Genomic DNA, 10271 nt, shown 5'->3' with positions numbered 1-10271 from the left:
TAAATGACCTAAGTGGAAGACCTAAAACTATACAACTCTTAAAAGAAAACATAGTACAAAAGCTATTTTGGACAAATTAGACAAACTGGACTTCATAACAAATTTTAAAACAACAACAAAAGACAATTTTAACAGAATAAAAAGGCATCCCAGAGAATAGGAGAAAATATTTGCAAATAGTATATCTGATAAGATATTAATATCCAGAAAGTATAGAGAACTCCTGACTCAATAACAGCAAAAAATAAAAAATAAATAAAAATAAATAAAAATGGGCAAATCCATATAACCAAGACAATCGTAAGCAAAAACAACAAAGCTGGAGGCATCATGCTACCTGACTTCAAACTATACTACAAGGCTACAGTAACCAAAACAGCATGGTACTGGTACCAAAACAGATATATAGACCAATGGAACAGAACAGAGGCCTCAGAAATAACACTACACATCTACAACAATTTGATCTTTGACAAACCTGACAAAAACAAGAAATGAGGAAAGGATTCCCTGTTTAATAAATGGTGCTGAGAAAACTAGCTAGCCATATGTAGAAAGCTGAAACTGGATCCCTTCCTTATACCCTATACAAAAATTAATTCAAGAGGGATTAAAGACTTAAATGTTAGACCTAAAACCATAAACACCCTAGAAGAAAACCTAGGCAATACCATTCAGGACATTGGCATGGGCAAGGACTTCATGACTAAAACACTAAAAGCAATGGCAACAAAAGCCAAAATAGACAAATGGGATCTAATTAAACTAAAGAGGTTCTGCACAACAAAATAAACTACCATCAGAGTGAACATGCAACCTACAGAATGGGAGAAAATTTTTGCAATCTACCCATCTAACAAAGGGCTAATATCCAGAATCTACAAAGAACTGAAACAAATTTACAAGAAAAAAATGAAACAACCCCATCAAAAGTTGGGCAAAGGATATGAACAGACACTTCTCAAAAGAAGACATTTATGCAGCCAACAGACACATGAAAAAATGCTCATCAAGACTGGTCATCAGAGAAATGCAAATCAAAACCACAATGAGATACCATCTCACACCAGTTAGAATGGCGATCATTAAAAAGTCAGGAAACAACAGGTGCTAAAGAGGATATGGAGAAACTGGAATGCTTTTACACTGTTGGTGGTAGTGTAAACTAGTTCAACCATTGTAGAAGACAGTGTAGCAATTCTCCAACTAGAAACTAGAAATACCGTTTGACCCAGCAATCCCAAAGGATTATAAATCATGCGACTATAAAGACATATGCACACATATGTTTATTGTGGCACTATTCACAATAGCAAAGACTTGGAACCAACCCAAATGTCCATCAATAATAGACTGGATTAAGCAAATGTGGCACATATACACCATGGAATACTATGCAGCCATAAAAAAGGATGAATTCATGTCCTTTGTAGGGACATGGATGAAGCTGGAAACCATCATTCTGAGCAAAGTATCACAAGGAAAGAAAACCAAACATTGCATGTTCTCACTCATAGGTGGGAATTGAACAACGAGAACACTTGGACACAGGGCAGGGAACATCACACACCAGGGCTTGTTGTGGGGTAGGGGGATGGGAGAGGGATACCATTAGGAGAAATATCTAATGTAAATGACGAGTTAATGGGTGCAGCAAAACAACATGGCACATGTATACATATGTAAAAAATCTGCACATTGTGCACATGTACCCTAGAACTTAAAGTACAATTTCAAAAAATGGGCAAAGAACCTAAATAGACATTTCTGTAAAGAAGATATTCAAATGACCAATAAGTACATGAAAATGTGCTCAATACCACTAATCATTAGGAAAATGCAAATCAAAACTACAATGAGATACCACCTTACACCAATCAGTATTGCTACTATTTTTAAAAACTGAAAAAATAACAAGTGTTGGAAAGGATGTGGAAAAACTGAAACCCTTGTGCACTGTTGGTGGGAATTTAAAATACGCCACTGTGGAAAACAGTATGGCAGTTTCTTAAAAAATTACAAATAGAATTACCATATAATCCAGCAATTCCACTTCTAGGTATATACCCAAAGGATCTGAAAGCAGGATTGCAGAGATATTGTACACCAGCTTGATAGAAGGTTTATTTACAATAGCTAAAACATGAAAGTAACCCAAGTATCCACTGACTGAGGAATGAAGAAGCAAAAAATATATAAACAATGAGATATTTTTCAGTTTTAAAATAGGAAGTAAATTCTGACATATGCTACAACATAAATAAACCTTGAGGACATTATGCTAAGTGAAATAAGCCAGTCACAAAAACACAAATATTACTCTCACTTACATGAGATAGAGTATTTAAAATTGTAGAGATAGAAAATAGAATGGTGACTGTCAGGGGCTGGGGGAGAAAGGAAAGGGGAGTTATTGTTTAATGGGTACAAAGTTTCAGTTTTACAAGCTGGAAAGAGTTACAGAGAGATGGATGGTGGTGATGGTTACACAACATTATAAATTTACTTAATACCACTGAACTGTACACTTTAAATGGATAATGTGGCAAATTTTATGTTACGTATAGTTTACCATAATAAGAAACTTTGAAAAACTCCAATACTAATGGATAGCTTTTTCTTATTATCTCAACTGGCTTACCTAATAAAGCAAAGTTAAGTGATTCTGAAAGTAAAACTGCCACTACATAAAAGGTGTATATGCTTTTCTTCATATCAAATACTGTATTACTAACCTAAAGATCTTTCATTCCTCCTGTTCTATTTCCCTCTTTTCCAAGAAAGACCGTCTTTAAAATATTTAATCAAAAAAAAAAAAAATCCCCAAGTTAGAAATGCTCAGTCTTAGCTCAACTAGTCAAGGTAATATTAAGCAAAAAGAACAAACCTGGAGGCATCGGGTTACTAGGCTTCAAACTGTGCTAAAAGCCTACTGGAACTAGAACACCATGGTACTGATACAAAAACAGACATATAGACAAACAGAACAGAATAGAGAGCTGAGAAACAATGCCACATACCTACAACCATCTGATCTTTGACATAGCTGGCAAAAACAAGCAATGGGGAAAGGCCTCCCCATTTAATAAATGGTACTGGGATAACTGGTTAGCCATATGCAGAAGATTGAAACTGGACCCCTTCTTTACATCATATACAAAAATCAACTCAAAATGGATTAAAAGTGAAACCTAAAACTATAAAAAATTCTGGAAGATAACCTAGGCAATATCATTCTGGACAAAGGACCTGGAAAAGATTTCATGACAAAGATGCCAAAAGCAATTGCAACAAAAACAAATATTGACCAAATGGGACCGAATTAAACTAAAGAGCTTCTGCACAGCAAAACAAATTATCAGCCAAGTAAACAGACAACCCATAGAATGGGAGAAAAAATCTGCATCCAACAAAGGTCTAATAACCAGAATCTGTAAGGAACTTAAATCAACAAGCAAACAAAAAAAACAAATTAAAAATGGGTAAAGGACATGAACAGATACTTCTTAAAAGAGAAGACACATAGACATATGCATGGCCAAGAAGCATATGAAAAAATGCTCAACATCACTAATCATTAGAGAAATGCAAATCAAAACCACAATGAGATACCCTTTCACACCTTTCAGTATGGCTGTTATTAAAAAGTCTAAAAATGGGTTGGGCGCGGTGGCTCACGTCTGTAATCCCAGCTCTTTGGGAGGCCAAGGCGGGTGGATCACACGGTCAGGAGATCGACACCATCCTGGCTAACACGGTGAAACCCCATCTCTACTAAAAATACAAAAATTAGCCAGGCATGGTGGCAGGTTCCTGTAGTTCCAGCTACTCAGGAGGCTGAGGCAGGAGAAGGGCGTGAACCCGGGAGGCAGAGCTTGTAGTGAGCCGAGATGGCGCCACTGCACTCCACCCTGGGCGACAGAGGGAGACTCCGTCTCAAAAAAAAAAAAAAAAAAGGAAAAAAATAACAGATGCTGGCAAGGTGGCAAGGTTGTGGAGAAAAGTGTACGCTTGTATGCTGCTGGTGGGATGTAAATTAGTTCAGTCATTGTGGAAAGCAGTTTGGCGATTTCTCAGAGAACTTAAAGCAGAATTACCATTCCACCCAGAAATCCCATTTAGGGGTATATAGCCAAAAGAATATAAGTTGTTCTACCATACAGACATGTGCATGTGTATGTTTATCACAGCACTGTTCACAATAGCAAAGACATGGAATCAATCTAAATGTCCATCAACTGAATAAAGAAAATGTGGAACATACACCTCTTGGAATACTATGCAGTCATAAAAAAGAATGAGTTCATGTCCTTTGCAGTCACATGGATGGAGCTGGAGGCCATTATCCTAAGTGAACTAACACAGGAACAGAAAATCAAATACCACATGTTCTCACTCACAAGTGGGAGCTAAACATCCAGTACATATGGACACAAAGAAAGGAACAACAGACACTAGGGCCTACCTGTGGGTGAAGAGAGGGAAAAAGTTGAGGATTGAAAAACTGCCTATCAGGTACTATGCGTGTTACCTGGGTGGTAAAATAATCTGTACAACAAACCCCCATGACATGCAATTTACCTATACACCAAACCTGCACATGCACCCCTGAACCTAAAATAAAAGTTTACTAAAAAAATAAATAAATAAAAGCACAGCCTTCAGAGTCACTCTCTGTTTCTTTTTTTTCTCACTTTGACTTGAGTTGTGGAGTATCTTAAAGGAGGACAGTGTGGATCAGGCAGGAACCTGGAGATCCTGGTCTGGATAGTGATTCCTCAGAAACCCTGTTCATGCTGCCGTGGGAATAAAATTTCATTCATAAACTATTAAGTGACCAGCTATTTCATCTAAGCTATGCATCCTTACTCCTCATTGGGTAGGAGGGTACTTTCTCCTGTTTACCTAGATGCAAATAAAAAAAAATAAGCTGATGAATCATACCCAAAATAACAGATCAATCATGAAAACCCGGAAACGGACATTGAAACTGTCATGCTGTATGTATTAACATAATTTGATTGAATCACATACATATGATAATATTTAAATTAATCTGTATCTTTTTGCACCCAATATCTTTCTCCAGGAGGAGATTAAAAGTAGGTATAAGAGATTAAATTTCAAATATCCATATATATATATATATATGAAAAAAAGGAGAGAATACAAAACAAGTGAAAGTTTATACTAACTGATAGTCAAAATATGTTACTAGTTTGAGATAGTCTCCAAGGACTATATGATCTGTTAATAGAAATATTGTAGTATTTATAAGCAAATGAAAGATTGCAAATTACAGGTGGGAAATCTTTTCTTCAGAATTTTATTAGATGTTATACAAAGTCTTTGCTTTTACTAACATAATAAAAAGCAATTTTTTTTTATTTTCACCATGTATATTTTCTAACAAAACTACACAGAAACTCTTAGATTTACAGTCTAAAATCAATAAAAAATATTTCACATTTTAGAGACTTATTTGTATGCTTCTTTTTGTTACAGCTCATACTTACTTTTAAAGAGGATTTTTGGCAGAAGAATGGGTATTTCAATAATTTCAATAACTTGCATCATATTTTTTTTCATCTTTCTCTTTATTCTGACAACATTATGACATTAAATAAAGTCCAAGAGGTATTGCGTTAGTCCTTGTTTGGTCTCTGGTGATTTAGATAAGGCAGAACAGAGCCCCCAGGAATGTATTATCTCAAAAAGCTAGTAGCAGCTGCTGTGCAAAGTTCTAAGGCCCAAGTCAAATCCTGGGCACCTCCACAGATGTGTAGTAGGGCATGGGCTCCAGCTCTGGTATAAGAAAGAACAGAAATGAGAACAGCTTTATTTTGTAGCGCCAACGTCTCACTATGCTCACACCTGTGATCCCAGCTGTGAGAAGAGGATCTGGCACTAGAAGGGTCTAGTGGAAGAAAGTGGGAAAGGTGAAGGATAGAAATCTTTTCCTTTCTGCTACAACCTAAGGACAGAGGCACGTGACTCCAGCAAGGGGTCAAAGAAGGTAGCAGCTACTTGGATCTTGCGTGAGAGTCGCCAGACCACTCCAGGGCAGGTCAACTGGCTTTGTCAGGGAGTGGAATGCTGGCCATAAGAATGGAGACCAACTGTTCCAATTTCTGTGCAGCTTGTTTGCCAACCACTAATACTTCTTCGTGGTTGGCCTTCTCCAGGCTTTCATAATCCATGATGACCTTGTTGGTGATGAGTGAGAAGCCGAAGACTCGAAGTCCACAGTGCCGTGCAACGATAACTTCTGGTATTATACTCATGCCAACAGCATCTGCTTCCAGCTTCTGCAGCAGACAAGATTCTGCCACAGTCTCAAAGCTGGGGCTTGCCAGCATCACATAGGTGCCTTCCTGTAGCTCACGTTGCTTCCCCATTTGTTTCCACATACTGAGAGCCCTCTGCCTCATAGTCCGGTCCTAGGCATCAGACATGGCAGGGAAACGAACTCCAAATCTTTCATCATTGGGCCCTCTGAGAGGGTTCTGACCACTGAAACCAGGTAGGCTGATATGGTCACAGATCAGCATGATATCTCCAACCTCAAACTTGGGGTTCAGCCCTCCTGCTGCATTGGTGACCACCAGGGTGTCCACACCCAGAAGGTGGAAAACCCTCAGTGGGAATGTCACCTTCCAGAGCGAGTACCCTTCATACATATGGAACCTGCCCTGCATTATCACACAGGCTCTGCCATTCAGGAACCCAAACACCAGTCAGCCAACATGACCTGGCACTGTACTTCGGGGAAAGTTGGGGATTTCACTGTAGTCAAAGATCTGGGCCTGAGTTAATTTATCAGTCAGACCTCCTAATCCAGAACCACAGATTATTGCAACTTGAGGTCGGTGCTTAGTGTGAGACAGAAGCCATTCTGCAGTGTTCTTATAGTCTTCATATGTGTATCTGTTCTCCATGGTCTCGCAGCACCCTCGCGATGAGCCTGCTCCGGTGTGCTCAGGTGTGCTCCGATCCGCTGCGATCCGCTCGGATCCACTCCGATCCGCTCCGATCCTCTCCGCTATGCTGAACTGAGCAAGGCTGCCAGGTCTGGTCCGCACAGTTCTTGCATCATATTCTTAATACTTGTGGGTCATAGGCTACAATAGGAAAGAGCAGAGGCTCTGAGCCCGAATCCCCCTACCTGTAGTAGCTGTGCAGCAGGTTCCTCATTGGTAACATAGAGTTAATGACAGTACCTATCTCATAAGATGATTTGAAAGTTAAGTGAAAATACTTACAAAGTAATTAAAAGAGTCACTGGCACATAGTAAAGCATTCCTTTTGTTAGATTTTATTTTTGATGTGATATTTTATTTACACAGAGTAATAAAGATTTCTGTCTCTTCCAGGCAAGTCAAATGGACAATGACTAATCATGACTGGATAGGCTGAATAATGGTTCCGCACTGAGTGTATAAAATATTAAATGTGTGCTTTGTTCTTAAATCTTTAAGTTGTGATAATGAGGTAGGCAACCACTTATATAAAAATAGCCTAGAGAAAATGACTATAAAGAAAACCTAATACGGCAAGATTTTTCCACAAAATAGGAAATACCTTAATCCATCAAATGATCATATCTAAGTTGGGGAGAAAACTGAGAAAATATATTTTTTTCTCAAGATTGGCAAATATCAAAACTCATGTGGCATCTTAATCATTATTTCTCTTTAATATTAAAAAAGAATTGTTAAATATTCAGAGAATCCCAGAAAAAAAACATAAAGTCTTCCATATCTTAAGCTCATTCCACTCAAGGCTACAACAAGGGGAAAGAATAGCATGTCTAAAAACATAAAAAAATGAAAGCTCATCTGTCAGAAATAGATCTAATTTCATACAACAGTTATTAGTGGTATGTCACCAAACAAGTATTCTCTAGACAAGTAGAACTAAGTGATAATTAATAGGAAGTTATTCCCTTATTCTTCCTTTGATTGATACAAGACTTAAGGCTATGGTTAACTGAACATTTTATTTTTGCTGACAATGTCTTTCCCTAGTAAGTTGACTAAATAATCTCCTGTTCCTCCCCTAAATTACTCAAAAAAGATTTAGGTAACCATACGTATTTGACGTATTTTCTTATTTCTATTATGCTAGCATCTATACACATTTTAGACTTTTAATTACAGTTGTAATCTCTAACCTGCAACTGAGATTCTCTATGTATTCCCTCCTGCCACACAGTGTAAATTCAGCCTTACAGCCTCCTGATTATCAGAGTCAATTACTCTGGCTTTGATGATGATGCCTCAGCTGCTGGTTCTCAACACAAGCAGTGTAAAGTGCCCTAGTGGTAGCTATATATTATAGTTCAATGCGACCCTGATCAGTCCCTTTGCAAAAACATGCCCTCATTGGGATTCGGCCCTCCAACCCTGAAGAGCCCAGAGTTGCAGGTATATGAAGCAAATACTCTCCAGCAGATTTTGGGGAATAATATTAAGTGAGATCACTCCTACTTTGGCTCCCAGATCCATATATTCTTCCTATTTGTGCAATTATGCCATAGATATGTCTCTAAGTTTATGTATATACTATATCCCAAAGGATGGCATTCCATCCTTTTAAATTCTTGCCTCTGAGCTGACTCTGCCACTCTATCTTTAGAAGTATATTTTTTCTAGATGTTGTGATATGTGATCAGTGGATCCCATGGTCATGGCTCCATTTCTATACCACCTTTGTTGTGATGTGCAACCTCCCACTTGATTTAAATCTGTGCTCTACAAGATTCTGTACGTGTGGATCAGGCATTCCATTGTTTCCTACCAGGAAACTTTGTCATTCCTTTCTTTTTCTCATCTATATTTAATGTACCCTTTTTCTCTGGCTAGTTTTAAGAGTTTCCCTTTATCACTGATGTTAAGAAATTCGATTATACTTTGGTATAATTATCTTCATGTTTCTTGTGTTTAAGGTTCATTGTGCTTCTTAGACCCATGAGTTGATAATTTTCACAAAATTTGTAAATTTTTTCTACTATTATTTTTAAGTGGATTTTATGTTTTAGAGCAGTTTTAGTTTCACAGGAAAATTTAACAGAAATTAGAGTTCTCTTATACTTCCTGTCCCCAAACATGCACAGCCTTCCCCATTGTCAACATCCTCCACCAGAGCAATACATTTGTTACAATTCATTAATTTACATTAAAACATGATTATTACCCCAAATCCATAGGTTACATTAGATTCGCTCTTGACATTGCACGTCCTATGGGTTTTAACAAATGCATAATAACATATATCTAGCATTATAGTATCATACGTAACAGTTTCACTGCCCTAAAAATCTTCTGTGCTCTCTAGCCCCTGGTACCCACTGGTCTCTTCATTGTCTCTATAGTTTTCCTTTTCCAAAAGGTCATATAGTTGGAATCACAGTGTATAGCCTTTTCAGATTGGTTTCCTTCACATAGAAATACGCATTTAGGGCTTCCTCGGGTCTTTTTTGTCTTGATAGCTCATTTCTTTTTAGTACTGAATAATATTTCATTGTATGGATGTACCACAATTTATTTATTCATTTACCAACTGAATAATTATTTTTTAAAATATCTTAAATTCATTTTCTGTTCCTGCCCCTCATCTTATCTCCTTCAAGTACTCCAATAATACATATATTACACTACTTGAATTTGCTCTACAGTTTTGTTCTCTTTTTTCTCAGCTCTTATTTACTCTGAGTCTTATTTTGGGTAGTTTCCATTGTTATTTCCTCAAGTTTATTAATCTTTTCATCCATAGACCTAATCTGCTATTAATCCATCTAACTAATTTATGTAGTTTCTTTCATGACTGATCCCTTTTCTTTTTTATCAGGCCTGTCATGTCTGCATCTAGATCTTGCTGGGATTTAACCTTTGTTATCAGCCTGCCACCCAGGGGAGAAGATGGGGCAGCTGCTATGGGCTGCATTTGTTGCTTTTTAGGAAGAGTATTCTGTAGCATCTTTTAGCATGGAAGATGAGCCAGCTCTTACAGGTGGAATACCTTTGAAATTTCTGAGTGTTCAGTCGTGTTTGTATAGCCAAAATTTTCAGAAGCAGACATTCAGATATCTTCTATCCCATGTTTAAGTATCCCAGGTTTTTCAACAAGGGTCCTGACTTTATACTAATAGACCTGCCTTTGTCAGATATTTAAATGGCTCAGAGTCTCAGCAACACCACTAGCTATCAAAATTTCTTTTCATTGCTCAGTTATGTCTACTCTTTGTTCTTTCACTATAAGAGATAAGGGCC

The 10271-nt window shown here is 37.5% G+C and overlaps 1 pseudogene; it reads right to left on the bottom strand.

The window, feature by feature from the left end:
- Positions 1-6068: 6068 nt before the first annotated feature.
- LOC113224834 lies at positions 6069-6938 on the bottom strand (annotated as a pseudogene).
- Between the last annotated feature and the right edge of the window lie 3333 nt (positions 6939-10271).

Source organism: Piliocolobus tephrosceles, unplaced genomic scaffold (genome assembly GCF_002776525.5).
Source record: "Piliocolobus tephrosceles isolate RC106 unplaced genomic scaffold, ASM277652v3 unscaffolded_41, whole genome shotgun sequence".
Lineage (NCBI taxonomy): Eukaryota > Metazoa > Chordata > Mammalia > Primates > Cercopithecidae > Piliocolobus > Piliocolobus tephrosceles.
The sequence above is the reverse complement of the archived record's forward strand: the minus strand, read 5'-3'. Positions and strand labels throughout refer to the sequence as shown.